Here is a 19,899-nt window from a genome sequence, read left to right as displayed (position 1 = left end):
ATCCAGACACAGTGGACTTGAACAATTGCAAGTAGTTCTGGGGTCACAGACTTTGCTTATCTGCTTTCAGCCTTTGAGTGAAGTAGTCAGTACAGAGCAGCTGCAGATGTTGACCGTCTTAATGGCTTCTCAGCCTGGGGGAGGTCAAAAGTGGCAGTTACAAAACTACATTATAACAAAGTTATAGTGGTGTAAGTAAGCTAAAAAATTAAATATAATCAGCACAAGCCTATAATATACAAGTACATTAAACGTCAGACTAAGTAACACATTTCAGCACCAAGGATAGCTCCTTTCATAGAAAACATTACAATAAAATAAAATAAAATCTGATTATATATTACTGTTTAAAAGTTTGGGATCAGTAAGATATATATATATATATATTTTCCCCAACAATGAGAATATTAAATGTTTCTTGAGCAGCAAATGATTTCTGAAGGATCGTGTGACATAAAACTGGAGTAATGGCTGCTGAAAATTCAGCTTTGCCATCACAGGAAGAAATCACATTTTAAAATACATTAAAATAGAAAACAGTTATTTTAAACGTTTTAATAGTTCACAATATTACTGTTTATTTCACTGGTAACAGACCTGCCACTGTGTATTCAGATTTAAAAAATAAAATAAAATGTATGACCTTCGCCATTATTACAGACGGTACGGATGAGACAGTATGAAGAATGGAGGATGAGACTGGGAATGGACCTCACAAGTCAGTAACCGTCATGAGCATATACCACTGGCTCACAGCTTCTTTGTGTATTCAGATAATAATAAAGCCCAAATCCAGTCATCTTGGACAGAGTACAACACGAGGAAGGAAATCAAAAATAGAAAAGAAAGAGAAAGATGGACAGATAGAGAGAGAGAGAGAGAGAGAGAGAGAGAGAGAGAGAGAGAGAGAGAAAGAGAGAGAGAAAACATCTGTTGACTCTGCCCATCTGTGCCAAGCATGTCAAAACAGTACAAAGAGAGAGAGAGAGAGAGAGAGAGAGAGAGGGCTGAGATGGACAAAAGAAATCATAGAGGATGTGTTGTCACACTCATGTCAACAACAGCCAGTGTTAAAAGATGTTAAAATAATGAATGTGGAGTTGAGAAGCCAGTGAGAAGGATCGGCAGCAGGTAACGCAGAGTCCCACAGAATATAATTAGAGGCCGTCTGTTTTACCGCAGGCCTCCAGATCCTCATGGCTTCCTTATAATTCCGACCACTTTCCTTTTCTGCCATTTACTCCATAGCGTATCTGGACTGGTTAACTTTTTATACGTTGCTGGTGAGGGCTCCTTTGACTGTGGCAAGCGTTTAAAGAATTGTTTTGATTATGTGATCTTGCATCTAGTCTGTGAAAGATGTACCTGAGGCACTCAAGGACAAGATGTCTCAGCAACAAAAAGAGGAAAAGAGTAGAGAGCAAAACAAAACAAAACAAAAAACTGGGAGGTTGGCATATCATGGTGACAGTAAATGTAGCACAGTTGTCATCAGGCCAGACTCAAAAGAAAAGTGCTGAAGCAAACTTATTATCTGTCTATGGACAAAAAACCTTGACAAACTATTAGGTTTAGTACCACAAGTAAAAAAAGAGATTTTGAAAATGTCTGAATCTTTTATTACACAAGTCCTCATACTGACAACCTTGAAAAGAGTATCTTTGAAGAGAAATCCCACAGTCAAGTGAGTTCTTCTTAAATTAACTAATGGCTTTGAAAAGAAACATAAAAAGATTAAAACCCAAAAGTTATATCTAGTCAATAATAATTTAATAAACCTATAAACAGACAGTCAACCAATGCTTTCACTATGACACAAGCCATAGGCTGATCCTTGCTGTGAGAGAGATGTTCATGTTCATTATCAGTATAATCCACATTACCCTGAGGATACACAGATACACTAATAAGCCTTTAATCATTACTCTCACATCTCCTTTGTCTACATCTCCTTCTCTTCTAGAAAATGGGATTATTTGTGTGTGTGTGTGTTTTTTACTATATTTATTCACAAAACCATGAGACAAACTTTTAGCAAACATTGAATGTATTAATTAACACATTTAGTCATGTTTGATGATAAATTACAATTTATTTTAGTACTTCACGTGTCCATCTTGACTTTGCACTGCCTTCAATAATGATAAATGACAGGAGCTGCGTGGAGTTCCGTCCATATGGATATAGAAAATTTTCGGATCCGATTTGAGCTTGCCTGCGATTATTTTTTTTACTTTTGCTGCTAGACTGTTTGCAAGCCCCTGACAGGACGTTAAATGTTTTAGTCAACTATGAGCATTTGGTGAGAATAAGATATTTGTAAAAACATTTTTTTTTTCATTTATGGCTATAAACGATTTCTGTAAAATGTTGGATATGAATAATCAAATTAGTATTAATTATTACACAATAATTTATGTTGGTTAGCCATAGGGACCCTACTATGTTTTTTTTCTTTTAGATTCATTAGTTTTGTGTGGATACATAAAAACATTCATTATTAATTTGTCCATTTTACCATGGTGGATGAAAGACAAAAGAAAAGACATAAAGATAGAAAATAAAGACAAAATGCGACAATCATACACAAATTTTGGAGACAAGTTGCTTTACACATGGAAACATATTCGTTATTATGACCTAGTAAATTTATGGTTAACATAACATGAAAATTCCCACCCATTATCACAGTAACATAGGTGAATACTAAATATTTAAATCCATTAAGGGGAGAAATAATGTGCGATTTGACAAGTTTAAAAGAATGACCCAGACCTCATTGGTTATTCAGGCTAGAGTGCCAAAGGCCTGACATGCCTGGGCCACACTTCTGCTAATGAGCTTCTCGTTTGAACACAGACAATAGATCAAAATGTTTAATGTCTTATTAGTTCCTGGCCCATGGCTTCAGGTGGAGGCAATGCTTATTGGAGCCTCCCTCTGACACAAAATAAATGAAGGAATTAGTGTTAAGCACCTCTTTTGGAAAGAAACTCGCTCTCATGCGGCCCACATTTGTCCTCTAGACAAAATAAGCTTGGCATGAAGCTGCTTATTATTTTGCTGTCTTCATATACAAATGAGTATTGTTTTCTTGTTATAATACAAGTATGTGTGGGTGTACAGAAGTTTTAGGCATTTCACGCTGGAATCCCCACATCATGGCTTTATTGGAAAATACATATTTTCTTTTCTTTTAATTTCCAGCTTTACGATTACCCTTGTCCAAACAGTATAATTCAGCCATTCTTGCCAATTTAGAAAATTTCACCTAATTTCTAATATTTGTGGTATTATTCTCCCTGCTGTCTACATATACTGCTGGTAGGAACATTAATACCATTAAAACTTGTTCTGAACACTATGAATATTGCATATTTCTATTGTTTTCACTTTTTATTTGGATCACTACATGGAAATCAAGTGGATTTGTTTTCTTTTCACTAAAGATGAATTGGCTTGTGTAATTTCCACTTGTTCACACAAACTCATCATACATAATACGGGTGGCATCTGCTTTACTGCTGCACTGAGAATAAATGATTGTTTGTTTCATTTGTAATCTCTTTGCCAGATGTTAACATGGCTTGCCTTTTGCTGACAGGGCATGGGTGTTGAGCCTTTCACGCTGGTGCTGCATATGCCTTTGATGCTGCCTCCTTGACTGAGCTCAGCAGGTGGCTGACACTTAACAATCTGCTACCGTTGATGAGCAGCACAAGACCACGTTTCCCAGCATGCACCTTGTACTTTCCTGTCATTGACTACAAGGGATACGCTAACTATTTGCCGAAATGCCCAAAAAGAATTGTGTTTGACTTGAGAGGATACATTATAGAAAGAGGAAAAGTGTTTGGCTGAATTCTCAGTCTTTTGGGATTACTTGTGTGTAGAGGGCTTCTTGTTTGCCTAAATTCAAGTGCATAATTCACTTTGTCATCAAAGGGATACTTGCCATTCTCAAAATAGAGCTATGCCACACAAGTTGCTCTTAAAAGACTTGCTTTTGTTTTTATTCACGTAATGGTCAAATGTTGCAATTTTAGTCATTTATCAGGAATGAGAGGCATCTGCCAAGAAGAGGCAGCTTTTGTAAGTAAGGCCATGTCCACACAAATATGTTTTCTAAAAAACAACAACAACAACAACAACAACAACAACAACAACAAAAACATCGACTTTGCCAGGTTGTCATCCTCATTGGATTGTAAATATTCTAAAACACTCTCTAGCACAAATATTTGAAATCTTTGACATTAGCATACAGTGTTTTTCTTGCACAATTAATCAGATGAAATAATAAACAACAGTACTAAACAAATAATAAGTATGGTAACACACCACAGTTCAAATATTTGGGGTCAGAATGACTTTTTAGGGAAGATTAAACTGCATTAAACTGATCAAAAGTGGTTTATAATGTTACAAAATATTTATGTTTTAATTGTATCTTGTTTTGGATGTAAACCAATAACCACAAATATATTTGTATGAATTTGGCCTTAAGAAGGACACAATGGTGAATAATAATAATCTCATCACTCAAACCTGGAAAACAAATTGTAAATGTCTTTGCCTTATGTACATTAAATATTTGTGTTCAAAACAGTTGTTAAATTTGATCTTTAATATTATAGTAAATTAAAACTCACAGGGTTCCCTATAGTTTAGAACATTAGTAAACAGTTTTTTTTTCTGAATTGTATGGGTGAAAAAAAAATAAAATCAATACTTTTCCACACACACTTGACCAAGTAAACCGATATGACATATGCATCTTAAAATTGCTCATCACAAATGCTGCCGTTTGCTCCCTGTCACCTTTTCAGGATATTACGCTGAAGAAAAATTTCATTAGCATTGGATAAACTGTGATGTGCTCTAATGCTAATCTATTCTAAAAAAATTACTAAAGTAAATAGTTTTTCTGCTTTTATTTCACGACAGACTGACATTGTCAGGTGAACTTAATGTGAAATGGCTGTAGGGCAAACACACAAATAAAATACAGAAAAAAAAAGTTGTTTAGCATTCAGAGAAAGGACAAATAGGATTGAAATCCACGGAAGCATTCATACATAGGACTTTTCCGTTTAAAATAAGAAATGAAACCCAACCCAACCGATCTTGCTACGCAATAAACAAAAGGCTGCAGTTCTCTACATGATATTGGATAGGAAAGAACAGTGTTTGCTTGCATTTAGTGCTAAAATGAATCATTTACTTGCATAATTTATTGACAAGACCATGAATGATTCATAAGCATGACTAAACAAACAACTCCAAATTGGTCTTCAGTGGAATGGAAATCCACTCTGTGGAAATTTCGGATGTAAACAAGAATCAAAACACCAAGAAAGGAAAGAAACAAGAAATATATATATATATATATATATATATATATATATATATATATATATATATATATATATATATATATATACAGTCTATGAGAACCACAATGAAGTTTTGTTTGTGTATTAAATATGGACACACAATGCTGATACATTGGCATCTTTGTGCAAGACGGTATCACAGCTGGGGCTAATGTCCTCCATTAATCATAGTTCTTTTCAGTCTCATTCAGAACACTAGATGGTTCTATGCTTGCACCCTCCATTTACTCTACATCTTCACATCCATCTTTTATTTGGACTAATGCAGCATCTTAGGGCTTTCCTAACAAATTCTTCCCAGCGGTTTCCTGTTAGCTGTGCGGCTGATTCTGTGTGGGGAGGTGCTCACAGGCACCCCAGGACAATTTAGAAGTGTCACAGAGCGTAGAGGATATCTATTCATAAAATGCTCATAAATAAAACATGCGGGGACCGGCTGGCATCGGAGCACGACAGGCAGGTCAGTGTGGGAATGATTCCTGCCGGTTTCCGAACCAACGGAATAACGTGTCTTCCTGCCGCTCGCTGTCATCAACACTCATATACGTAGGGCCTGGCAAACCAGCCACAGAGAGGTTGCCTCTGACACAAGCAGCTCTGTGTCAAGCCACTTGTGTTGCCACATCACAGCTAAACATATCTTTTTGTTCCTGCTGTCATCCTCCAAATATATCCTAAGGGTCCAGGTCTGTACTGTCGAGACTTAAGGTGCAGTCGGAAAGTTTCTTGTATACCACAGTCAGAAAATGCAGTCAGTGATGTGGATGATATTTGTTGATGTTTCAAACATGTTCAAAAGCATGAACTGCAGAGTATAGTGCTATATGTGATATTTCTTTTCACATCTTTAAAAAGAGTAATAGTACTAAACTTTGGATGTCATACTTTGGATTTAACCATCTGGATGGTTGCTAAACAAATTCCGCGATACACATCAGTCTAATGGAAATTTTCTCCTAAAGGAGATTTTTTTTCCCGCTTTCTCTTTTTCAGCAAACAGCCATAGTTTTAACCTTCAGGAAATGTTTATTAAAACATATTGAGACATTTTTTGCCATATTTATTTTTATATAAGGTTTGCAAGATATGTCTAAGCACAATTTAAAACTCACTGTTTTTCTTGCAATAATCCAATGTGACTTGATTTATTGTTGATTATTGAACATCCTAAAAGCACACATAAAGCAGACTAGATACTTCTTAATTAGGATTCGCTCACGACTGTGGTGTTGGATAAGAAATGTAACTTTATTTTCATAAACACATGTACACTACTGTTCAAAGGTTTGGGTCTTATACAGTAAAAATGCAAGTTTGTGAAATACAGTTTAAATGACAGTTTGAAGTTTAAAATAACCATTTCCTATTTAAATATATATTGATCAAGTATTTCTATAAAAAAAAAAATGTGATTCAAAACTTTTGAACAGTTATATATAATGGCTATGCACGTTATTAGATGTTACAGTAAAAAAGGAAATCAATAACCCATTAAGTGATGCCTAGTGTCATAAAGTTTGACAGACTTTGCGTTTAACACTTTGTTGAACCAGGGGAAAAAAATACAGCAAAACTACATATCTTTAAAAGGGCAGTCGCAACCTTCCTCAATAAGACGTTTTAGTAAAATCTGTTAAAAAAAACGAGAAGGCGTTGAAGGCGTAGAAGCTAGAGCTGCCATCTTCCTTCCATATTTTCTAAGCTAGGGAGGACTAATTGGAAGTTCCTATTCTTCTGTAGGGTCCAGTACATATGTTGACAGTGGCTGCAGGTGTGTGTGTTGGAGTCAAACTCAAGTGGGAAATTCAATAGCAAGGTAAAGAGAGAGACACTCTCACAAGAACTCCAGAGTTGTATTGATCTTGTGAGTCTGGCCTGTAATAGTCCAGGCTTAATTAGCTCAGTCCTGGAGCAAATGTGCTGGCAAGACCCTCCAGGAGACACTGCTATCACAGGGGCTCAGAACCACACATGGGAGGATACAGACCAGGTTCAGACACACACACACCATAAGGTGATAAGCTGAAAATACTGAATTCTCGATTTGAATCTGTTCTAATTTTGATGAATGTTATGTTGTTTTCAATTTTTTTTCAGTCACTAACCATTATTTGTAGCAGGCCTATGAAACAGCATGTAAACAATATCACATAAAGTTACATTTACCTCAGAACAGACTAAAACTGCCTTATGTACATTAAATATTTGTGTTCAAAACAGTTGTTAAATTTGATCTTTAATATTATAGTAACTTAAAACTCACAGGGTTCCCTATAGTTTAGAACATTAGTAAACAGTTTTTTTTTTCTGAATTGAATCAAGATTAGAATTGAATCAAATCCTGAGTTTATAAATCAAAACTGAATCGATTATTAAAGTCTCTGTCAATACCCTGCCCTAATACACAGTCAAACAATTTCAGACTTACTGGCATTCTAGCAGCATCTCTTGATCATTCAAATGACACAAGAGCATTCTCAAATGTTGATTTTGCATTTTGAAACAGCCATGATAAGAATACATTCCGCATAATCGCACATCTGTCAAACCTTTTGCTGAATAATCAAGGACGGGAGTTTCAAAACAACAGATACTTTCAGTCCAATCTCACAGAGAGCACACACACTCCAAAGGTTTATATCAGGAGAGACTGACATGTGGTGTTTTTGGCCATATGTCTGTCTTGAAGCAGTTGTCCAACAGGTTTTTCTGCCAGTGGTGTTTCTAACTCCCTCTCCTCCATATGTTGATGCTTATGGTCATCTCTTCACACTGTAAACAGATTTGGGCACCCTTACTACACATACGGTGTCCATCGCTACCAGTTTCTGTCCAGCAGGCAATCAAACCTTCAAAGGTGCCAGTTTGAGTCATCCCTGATGGGCACACTTCATTAGCAGTCTCGCTGTTGTATCTGGCACCTAGTCCTAACTGAATACCAATGCATCTGCTCACTAAGTTTGTTGTTTTTGAGTTTGTCGAGAGGACTTAGTTTCCTAAAACATGTACCATATGTTTTCGGGACATGCTCTTTTTTTCTTTCTTTCTTTTTTTTTTTAAATTACGGAGCTGACAGACATATCTGCAATTCCGTGCATGTCTCTTGCATTTATGATTCATGGACATTTGCAACAAAGGCAAGTAAACAGGAATGTAAGAGGAACATGTTAAAAAATAACTTGTTTTAAATATTGGATTTTAACTCTCAAACTGTGGCGTAATCCGCAGAACTCCGTTTTCTTATTTGCCTGGTTTTTTTTTGAATAATTCACTTTTTCCAGTTAGACGGTGAATTCCCATGGCTGTTTTCAAAACAAAGGTGCATCTCTGCTATCCTAAAGCTATAAATAAATAAGAGCAAAAAACATGCTGTTACAAGATACCTCCATTTTCATTTGCACTCCTTTTAGTATGTCACCCGACCTAGATCAGGAATGATGTCCATAAAAACGAAGATGGAAAAGTGATGTTCAGTGTTAAAAAAATAATAATAATTAAAAAATAATAACAATTAAATAAATAAAACTTTTGTAGAGAGCAAATTAACATATTTATGAACAAATGTTCATACAAAGTGTATGAACAAATTTATAGGTACAAACTGTGTAAGCAACAGTAATGGTAGTGTTTTTTTGTTGTTGTTGTTTGTTTGTTTTTGTCAGCTGCTTTCACTAAAACTCTACATGGTAAACTAATATATATATACAGTATGTGTGTGTATATATATATCAGTTATAATTTTTTAAGTAAAATGGATTCTCTTAAAGGGTACACAGTATAAATTGTGTAAAATGTCAAATAAAATGTCTGAATTCCATCATGCAATTTTGGGGAAAAAGTTCAATTAACATTTATTTAAAGAATGTAACAATTAAAATAAAATAAAATGTGGCATAATGTCATGATGGGTTCTATTGTCTATATATATATATATATATATATATATAAATATATATAAATATTAAGACAACTTTACTGATTTTCAAACAGCTTTGTATATGTGTAAATGAACAATATGTACACTTTCTCCATGCTACCTCCACCCAGATTTCTCGGTTTATTTGACAGCAAAAGTCCTGGAGCCATCAAAAGTCTGTCAAATGATGCCAAACAGGGAGATCTGGGTACAGGTAACATGATGAAAGAGTACAAGCTGTCGATATACATACATTAACCAGATTGTAAGAGAGATGGGTGAAAATTTGCTACATTTTCCTTTGAAATTGTCCCTAAATTTGCCTTCAATAAAATATCAGGAAGCTAATTTTCACACAGGCAATTTTTCTGACATACTGAATCTGACTTAGTCTAACTTAGGACCTAAGCCAAGAACTCCAGGACAAATCTTGGATGCGTCTCAATCAGCTGCCTAGTTCAGTAGTCAGGGCACTGCCTAGGGAATTTGCAATTTTTAGATATGAGTCCACTGAAACGCTCACTCCCTAAAAATGTAGGAGCATATGCACCATAAAACCAGTGATTGATCAGGGCTTGCTATGTTCACTTACTGGAAATATTGACATCACTATACTGTATGTTTTGACAGTTAACAACAGATACACAGTAATATTTTTTTGCCACACATACTTATAAAATATTTTAAATCAAACTTGATTATGCACACATGATTTTCCTGCTATACTGCAATTAAAATGCATTTTATAAAACATTTATACAATGTTAATAATACATATATATATATATTTCAAATTCAATTTGCTTAAAGTGTCATATCCTTTCCTTCCTGACCGATCTAGCGTTTTAGGCTTTTTCTGTCAAACTGATGACAATTTTGACAGTGCCAATTATGGCACAGCATGACATGATTACCTACTTCTACTCCTCTCAGTAAAAATAGTGTCCCACTTCAATCCAGAGTCTATGTCTGTGTCAGATTTCAACGACCCATTTCTTTTCAATGAGATACTTAAAGGTAGTTGCAGATAACACAGAAATAGTCAGCTGGACACACACTTTTTGCCGGTCTGGCAGATGTGAATCAGCCAAATTGACTTTACAAGGACCCTCTCACACTACCATTCAAAAGTTTGAGGACAGTGAGATTTTTTTATTCATTCAGCAAGGACACATTCAACTGATTAAAACTGATTAACAGAAATCTTTTGTGACATCATATAGTTATTTATTCTTTTAAATAAGCTTATTGAACTTTATAATCATCAGCGAATCCTGAAAAATAAAAAGCATTCTGAGGGGTGCCAGATTAGCAAAAACACCCCAAAAGCTTATGGAGTCAGACACACATTTTTCAACCATTTCACCAGCATGAGTTACAGAAAGAACACAACATATGGGTCCCTTAGCTGTGGGAACTTAAAGTAACTGACAAAGACTTACCCCAAATTGGGTTTAAAATGTCCAACTGCCCTGTAGGGAGAGCTCTCTCAGCAACAAAGGACAAAATGCTTCACAGATACCTAAAAATATGCTAAATAAGTAGAATGCATTTGGTTCTTCATTCATCATTAATGAATTGTGAAGGTTTTACAGAAATCAGCACTTTAAATTAAGCTACATAGCTGCCAGGACTGTCAAAGAGCATTAGCAAAATGGTTGACTGCCCTTTTTGGCATCATCATCATTATACGTATTATTAATGTAATATATTGCTAAAGTGTATCTTCAATTGTCCTTAATTGTGCTACCCTACACAGCACAATCTACCCTCATTCTATTCTAGCCACTTCTAACACTAGTTTGTATACCATGTCCTTCACTAACCTATGCTAAAAATGGCTCCTAACATTAGTTTACCCTTCACTATTCTGCTCTAAAAGAATTTGCTGGGTTACCCCTGGCTGTCCTAGTCCTGCGGTGCCCTTCTCCACCAGGTTACTCCTGGTTGTCCCTGGTCTAAAACTGCCTCTGTGCTCAAGGCCACCTCTCCTCTGTCCTTGAGGGCCCCAGAGGGCAGGGACCGCATCTCTGGAGCTTGACACTGAACCGTTTTATGTCAAAATGGACAGGACCCTTGAGCAATGAGACGCCAAGGCAATCCATCGTCCCGCCTCCGCTGACGTGAGTGACTGATTACCTGTCTCTGGAGCGGAAGTCTCTGCATCTGTTTCATTGCTCTGACATTCTCAGTACTTCAGCGCAGTGTAGTTCAAATGAGGAGAATTTAGACTACCTCTGCAAAAACATTGTGTTTAGTAAATGCCAAGTTCAAATTTAAAGGGTCAGGAAAATTAATTGTCTGAGGCATTTTACTACCATTTTGCTAAACTGCAAAAAGAGGTAATTTAGTCTGTTAAACAGCCTAGAAACACCAAGGTCATGGGTTGAGTTCTCAGGGAACATGACATGAAGGGAATTTGTATTATTATTATTATTTTTTTTTTATTTTGACCTGTCTATTAATTTGTTCTAATCTAGACTATAAACACAAATCATACATACATTTACACAAACAATTAATAATGTAAGTTCTATTATGAGCATGGTTTTAAGTTCTGAATTCAATTCAGTTCTTTACTGCTTATTAATATTAATATTGGAAACATAATTGCTAAATCAAAGTCATGTGCTGAAACCACTTTCTATGTAGAAACATAAGGGGGGGGGGGGTAAAATAAATTTTTATATATATAAATTAAATATATATATATATATATATATATATAAATCAAATTTAAAAACTTTTTTGAATGCAATGTATAAAATCATGCATTTATTTAAGATCAGGAGAAAAAAAAAACAGTACTGTAAGTACAAGAACAATGGCTAGCAATGATAGAATTAAGAAATGTATGACACTGATCAAAATTTGATCAAAAGAATAACAAACTGCGAGGATGAAAAACAAATATATGGTTACAGATCTAAGATTCAGACTAACATGCTTTTCTCTGGCCCAGTTTTAATGGACTGTTTATGGCCTGCTCCAGATGTGAACACTGTATTTTTGGCCCTGCCATGGTGCATTAAAGAGCCGATGTAACCTGTTTGGAGCCTCCCGGGCATATTTGAAATCCGGAATGCAATTATGATGTCTCGACTTCCAGGGGTAAATGGAAATTGTTGGCTGAGGTTTGCCTGTCAGTGAAAAGCATTGTGGGAATTAACTGGCATTTTGGCGTGCTAAACATGTAGAAGGTGGTGACTGCCAGGTTCATATTAGAGGCCCACTGATAGATTTGTTGTCATGGCGATGAAGACAACAGCAAAACAGTAGGAAAGAAATTGTCAAAAATAATAGATTAATGTCTGAAGTGCGGAGAAGGTTGGTTTGTTGCGGGAAGAGGTTAACGGGATCCTTCATGAATATTCACGGCTGACACCCTCGGGGATGAGAGACCCAATTAACAAATCCCATTAATTACGAGACTATCACAACTGATTAGGAGATGGCCGTCTGCTCCTGGCACAATGCAGCCCATATTTTCTGCTTCACGGAGGCATGACGATCTCAACTGCCAATCAGAGTAAGGAAGTGCAGAGGAAGCGAGGGATCTGGGTGTTGGCTGCATACAACACACACACTATATGAACACACAAGGCCATAAACCAACTTTCAGGTTTTTGGGTTCAGACAAGAATCTGAAAGGGTTCTAAAAAGAACATTAACAGCTCATTTGTGAAGAAGAGTGAACATATTAATGATCCAATTAATGCCTTCAACACATCCCCATGTTTTGTGTGAAAAAGGATGAAATGTGGTTGAGGAAAGCATCACTTTGTACTATATTGGTAATGACGGAACTTAGTTGATTTTGGGAAATGCACCGATAGGATGGCCCATAAGTTCATACGAAGCACTTTAGCAGTGACTGAAGTAGATTCATAAAAGGATTACTAGTTCCACTGTAATACAAAACTCACCATCAATTTTGATGCAATAGCCAAAATTGAAAAGATAGTTCACTCAAAAAAAAAAAATATGTTCTTCTGTGGAACATTTTTTTTTTTTTTTGAGAAACTAACTTTTTTTGCCTCTCAAATAGGTAATACATCTCTCTTCTGGATATGCAAGTCAAACTCTCCCAAGGGGATATCAAAATTAGCCATTCATAATTTTAAGTCATATCTCTTGTGGAGAGATCTACGTTTAGGCAATCCTTTCCAATGCAAATCCCCTTCATTATAATGCGCTCCGCACCTACAAGCATTTCCAGTTGCCCAGGGTAAGAGTGCCTGCCAAATGAATGGAGCATAATGTAATGTATTGTTTGATTTGCTGATTTGCACATTTGCATGTTCTACAGAAGCGGAGTACAATGTGAACAGTGGAAGCTGGCAAGCGGGCAACCAAGGCCAACTTAGTCAGCCCTCTGTGCTAATCAAACTAGTGAACAACTCCTTGTTTTCAGCATTTAAAGAGCTAATGCCAGGGACGGTAATACATATTTAATTGCAAGTGTGATTACACTTCTAAGCAACCTCAGCCAGTTGATTAAATGCATTTGGGTCAATATTAGAGGCCAGTCATTTCCAGTGTTAGGGCCTCAGGAGAAAGTCCTAGAGGTAATTGCTAAAGCACAATTAGAAATCTTTCATATTGTAATAATGGAGAATCATGTCCTTTAGGAAGCTGGGCAAAACATGATTAATGACAGAGAACACTTCTCAGCATATTAGCAAATGAATTTGAAAATGCTAATTGTGCATGAACCGTATGGCAATACATATGTCTTTCAAACTGCATTTACAGTACCAATAGAGAGTAATAATAATTACTTTTCATTGTAAAGAAATGAACAGTCCTTTTTGTGATGGTATGGTATCATGGTCTGCTGAGCATTCAAGTCTTTTATATGGAAATCATGGCTACCATACTTATTCACATTGGCGAATAAGCTTTTGCCCTGTCGCTATTTGGCAAGTATTAATGCACACTTGAACTTTTTTCAATTATGCATTTACAACAGTAAAAGAACAACTGGCAGGTTGTTGTTGGATTTCTAGATAATGAACAGGCAAATTTCCAATGCACAGACCACATTAAGCGATTATGCTAATTGTTGAGTGACCCACTGAATGTTTTTTATTTTTGACTGTCTCATGATATTAAGATCAATGCCTCCACTCTATAACAAGGTCTGAAATATGATGTTGTAATTCAGGCATAAAAGACACACTGTGGCCAGAAAATGATGGAAAAGAGAGCTGCATATTTGTTAAGCATCATAAAACTATGAACAGCAGACCACAGCAGGCCTAAAACACAAATTCTTAATCCTGTTCAGTCATATCTAATTACTTTAACTTTTAGTGATAGACGGTTCTTTGCAGCTGAGCAAAGTGTACCTGGTAATTACTGTCAGGGAAAGAGACAGAGGATTTTCTAAATTATATTTCTGACTCTGTCTTAATGCAAGATCAGCCTTAATTGGGGAGCTCAGTTAAATGATGAATATGAGCATTTCTAGATCTTTCAACATGCCCAAGGACATATACCTCACCTGTCAGAAATGAATGCATCTTATGTAAATCCTATGAACGTGTCGATGTGATTCATGGTGGGTTGGACCCTAATTTAAATAGAAAACAGGATAAAGAATGTAAGGAAGCAGAATTAAAGGAATAGTTCATCCAAATATGGAAATTTGCTGAAAACTGACTCACCCTCAGGCCATCCAACAGCTTTTTACTTCACAACATGTTAAATGATAATCAAATATATTAAAAGACAGCTGATTGTTGAATGCTGAACATTATTTCTGAAATTTAAGCATTACAACAGTTTTACTGAAGCTAAAAGCAGTATATTTAAAAGTGTTGGTTCTCATCTTCAAACTCTAACCTTACATGTAAATGAAAGCCCCTGACTGGGCTCTAAAATCAGACACCCGCTTTCCACAGCCACATGTAAAGCTTTGTGCCATGTGTTGCAGAAGAGAATAATTGGCCAAAGTTTCATGCAAATATCACCGTGCCACAGAATTAAAGGTGGGATCAGTTTGTTCATGCATATGACAACTTGAGCCCTCGTTTTCTCCCTCTCAGAATAATCAGGCACCCAAGGAGCACATGGAGGCAAAGGAACATAAAAGCCCACTCTCGTGTCAGAGGAATTAAGTGGCCTCCTGTTCAACCCTATGCAGGAGACGGATGAAAATCCTGAGCAAGGAGGAAAACAACAACACTAAGCCAGATCAAGAACCTTATTGCCAAATACAGCCACAGGAGCTTTTCAGCATTTGGCATTTCACCTTAGACAATTACAATTCTTCATATCAATGCCTAAATGACTAAATTCCTGACAGATCCTTAAAACGAAGATAAAGCCAGGCTTGGAGTTGAAAATAAGGTTAGTGACTGTCAAAAAATACAAGGACCTGAAAAACATCAGCCAAATCATCTTTTTGATTCCATTTTTGTCTTATTTTTTGAGAAGATTATTTCCCCTTTTCCAGCAGATGACATCGCAAATTGTCCTTTAACATCTGCCTTTGTTAATTTTATCTAATTATGTTGTGATGCCAATTAAAATCACACAATTACAGAATGGCAAACACCGTGCAGGCGAGCATTAGATGAACATTTGGCATACAAATATGCAGAGACGTTTAGGTGATCCTTGTTTGTTTTTGTGTGTGTGTGTGTGTGTGTGTGTGTGACTCCTGCAGCTCACACTTTTAATGTTGAAGCTAGCTCAACTCTCAAAACAATCACAGACACAGCTCTTTCAGGTCTATAAAAGTGAAGGCAAGTCTCAATAGGTAAAAGCAGACTACTTTAATAGTCAATTCGATCTATCTGTCTATCTGTCTGTCTGTCTGTCTGTCTGTCTGTCTATCTATCTATCTATCTATCTATCTATCTATCTATCTATCTATCTATCTATTATATACCACTTTAATTACTGATTGCTATCAGGAAGTGAAGAGAGTTTTATCCAGTATATAACAAAAATGTTTCTTAAATAAATAATAATAAAAAAACTACCTACCCTAGCTTTAATGAATACATTAGGGTAGTTCATACTCCTGCCACCTCCCCACACATAGAAAGGTAGGTATACCACATTCCAGTCCCCTGGGTGGCCCTCATTAGTGGGGGACAAGCCTTTGAGAGGGGCTGATTCTCCTTCATCCAAAGCAAAGCCAAAGTAATGTCAGGCCAGTGCGTTTTAGCCACCCATTCTTTAGTTCTACAGCTTTGACGGGGAAACAGCAACTCTTCTTAAGGGAAATTTGCTCTCTCTGGCCATCATTTCCACAGACAGGTGGCATGTAGGAGGTGCATGTGTAAACTCATTACAGAACTAGTGCAGCAAAAATAAAGAGCTCAAATGTCGTTAATGAGGAGCAAAAAAGAATTAAAAACACTTTGTTTGTATTATTGTCTTTTCTGATGAAAGCACTAAAAGTCTTTTACTTCCATGCCAACCAATCATAAGGACCAGATGATGACTCAATTGAGATTCAAAAGGGTGAAAATGTCATAATTTTATTTTTGTCCCTCTCACTTTCTTTTATTTGAGTTGGACTAATTGAAACACAAAGCAAGAGATTTCATGACCTGTCATTGGTTCTCAGTTTGTGATGGCAGCACTGCTGTTACCAGCATGCCATAGTGCTCAGTGCTCACCACCAAGCTCCGGCAGAACAGAACAGAGCCAATAGAGCTGCGGGACACTGCCGTTAATAGGAGCGGGGCTCTAAATAATTCATGTTTCAGAAGAACAACGCAGGCTCTGTGAGGAAGGTTGCTGCACACTGAGGGCGCAGTGCTCTGAGAGCAGGTAAAAATAAAAAATACGGTTTTTACATGCACTGTTGCCACTGGGCACAACTTGAGAGAGACGCTGCACAATAATGGAACATCTGCTGACCCTCTGATGGTGCTCACCATGGTGCTGAACCCATAAACCACATGTAGTCTGCTACTCTAGCTGTGACACCTACAAAGGCAACATGAAGAACCATGTCAGTGTGGGTGTTTGTTGACTTCAGTTCAGGAAAATAGAGTAGCATGTTATATCAAAGCCCTATAATATATATATATTTTTTTTTTAATTATTAAAACATTGGCGTCAAGGAAACAATGACCACAGAGACTATAGTTTGCACATAGTTTTCATAGTAGAAAAATTATAGTTTTAAGTATTTTTAATCTTATTTTTACGGTTTGCTATTAATTAATAGTGCTTATAAATGGCTCCTGAGACAGTATTTTCCATTAAAATGGATTAGACCCGGTTGTTGCTACAATTAATATAAAAAATAAAATAAAAACTGCACAATTTGAATAAATTATCTGCATGGATCAGTGACAGTGCATTTATAGAAATTATAAATAGTGAAGGGTGAAGTAGTCATCAGTCTTGTGGAGCAGTGCCTTATGTGTCCTCACTGCATTACCACACTTTTCCATAGAGAAGTGTGTTGTTCCCAAATCTCTGTGTGCAGGTGAAGTGATGAGCTCAACCTTCCCTTAATTGGGCCAGATGTCTGCAAACTGTGCTGTCACAATACATTTTGACCCCTGACATTTGCCAAGTCGACACCTTTGCACTTATTGCTCGTCAGAGCAAAGAACAATACAACTCATCTGTCCACCTCCAGATCACAGCGTGCTCAGGTCAGCAACAAAATATAGAGTGAATATCATGAAGCAGACTGGTTCTGACTATGCTGTCAGCCAGGTGAAGAGGAAATGAACAATGAAACGTTGTCAACTATTTATAATTTTTACTGAATGAATTATATAATATGCTGATTATTAAAAAAAAAAAAAGAAAAGAAAATACAGTTGCCGAAAAAATACAATAAAGTTTTGGAACCTTTGTTTATAAGATTAATTTATAAGATTTGATCCTACGGGTAGGCAGACTGTTTTCTGCCTTGTTCATACAGCTTCTTACTTATGTGCTTCCTGTTGGTAACAGAGTTTTGGCCAGGCAAGCAAGATGCCTGCAGTCTCATAACTATGGACATGCAAAAGGAACTAAAAACATTAATGAAGGAAATTTTCTAAAGAAAGGCCCACATTAAAAGAGTCAGAAACACCATTATAGTTTGATCTCAGACTTCAACAACGAATGTGGTACAACACACACGCAAACACATGCAATAAATGTGGCCTACCTCTCCACAAGTCAGTTTCGATGTTTAACCAAAATTGAAGCAATGCCCCTGAATGCCCACAACATTTTTCTGGGTTAATATAAACATGTATACTCTCACAAGCAGGGAATTGACCCCTGCAGCGTTGTTTACATACTGACTGCTATATAATCCAAACGGTGTTCGAAGGTAATCCAAATAAATAAATATTCCAAGGGACCACATAGACTCCCTTGATCCAAACTCCATAGATGAAGATGTTTTTTGATGCATGGGGTTTTTGTTGGAAACATGCTCCTTTAGTATAAATGAACTCTTTTTACAGTGATATGTTTGTATGCTTGAATGGTCACATGACAGATAGTCATAATCCACAATAAAATACCTTGTGTACATATAAACTATACACTGTATAAAAAAAAATAAAATAGGGGTAAATAAATAACTCCATTTAAAACTTGACTATTACCTGTGTTGGCTATTTTAGTAGATACAGTACAAATCTACAATTTACACTGTAACGTCTTATCAAGTCAGTGCGTAATAAATGCTCTGACAAAAGTTCCTCTGACATGGCAGTAAAGATGAAACAAAAATGCAGCCTGGTTAGTGAGATACAGAGACAGGACTGAAGCGAAGCTGGTTTAGATTAACAGCTGTTGCCTCCCAAACTGCTTATTACGGTAAAGAGCAGAGACAAATAGTGGTGCAGCACAGTGAACAGCGGAGAGCTGCTTCATTACTCAATCACCCTGACTTGGCCTCAGATAGTAACTATAAATAAATGTTTTTAATTTGCTTTTCTCTCATTGTTCTAGGGCCTGTTCTGCTTAGCTGGCATTTAAGAGGAGCCATGTGCTTTGAATGCAGAGCGGCTGGTGATGAATGAGGCTAGTCTTAATGTAGCGGAGTCTCCTCCTGCAGTTCTCACTCAAATGAGCACGTACACCCAGACACACATCCCCACCCAGCACAGACACTCTGAGACTCACTACTATATATGGCCCAAAAGCTAAAAAAGAAAAAACATTTTTGGGGTACACAACTAAACAAACATTAATAGCAGATCATATATATATATATATATATACACACACAGTAGGTACGGAAAGTATTCAGACACCCTTAAAATTTTCCACTCATATTGCAGCCATTTGCTAAAATCATTCAGGTTAATTTTTTTCCTCCATATACACATAGCACCCCAGATTGACAAAAACACAGAATTGTTGACATTTTTGCACATTTATTACAAAATAAAAACTGAAATATCACATGGTCCTAAGTATTCAGACCCTATTATCAGGATTTAGTAGAAGCACCCTTTTGATCTAATACTGCCACGAGTCTCTTTTGGAAAGATGCAACAAGTTTTTCACACCTGGATTTGGGGATCCTCTGCCATTCCTCCTTGCAGATCCTCTCCAGTTCTGTCAGGATGGATGGTTGGTGGACAGCCATTTTCAGGTCTC

This window comes from Carassius carassius, chromosome 33 (assembly GCF_963082965.1).
Source record: "Carassius carassius chromosome 33, fCarCar2.1, whole genome shotgun sequence".
NCBI classification, from domain to species: domain Eukaryota; kingdom Metazoa; phylum Chordata; class Actinopteri; order Cypriniformes; family Cyprinidae; genus Carassius; species Carassius carassius.
The sequence above is the reverse complement of the archived record's forward strand: the minus strand, read 5'-3'. Positions refer to the sequence as shown.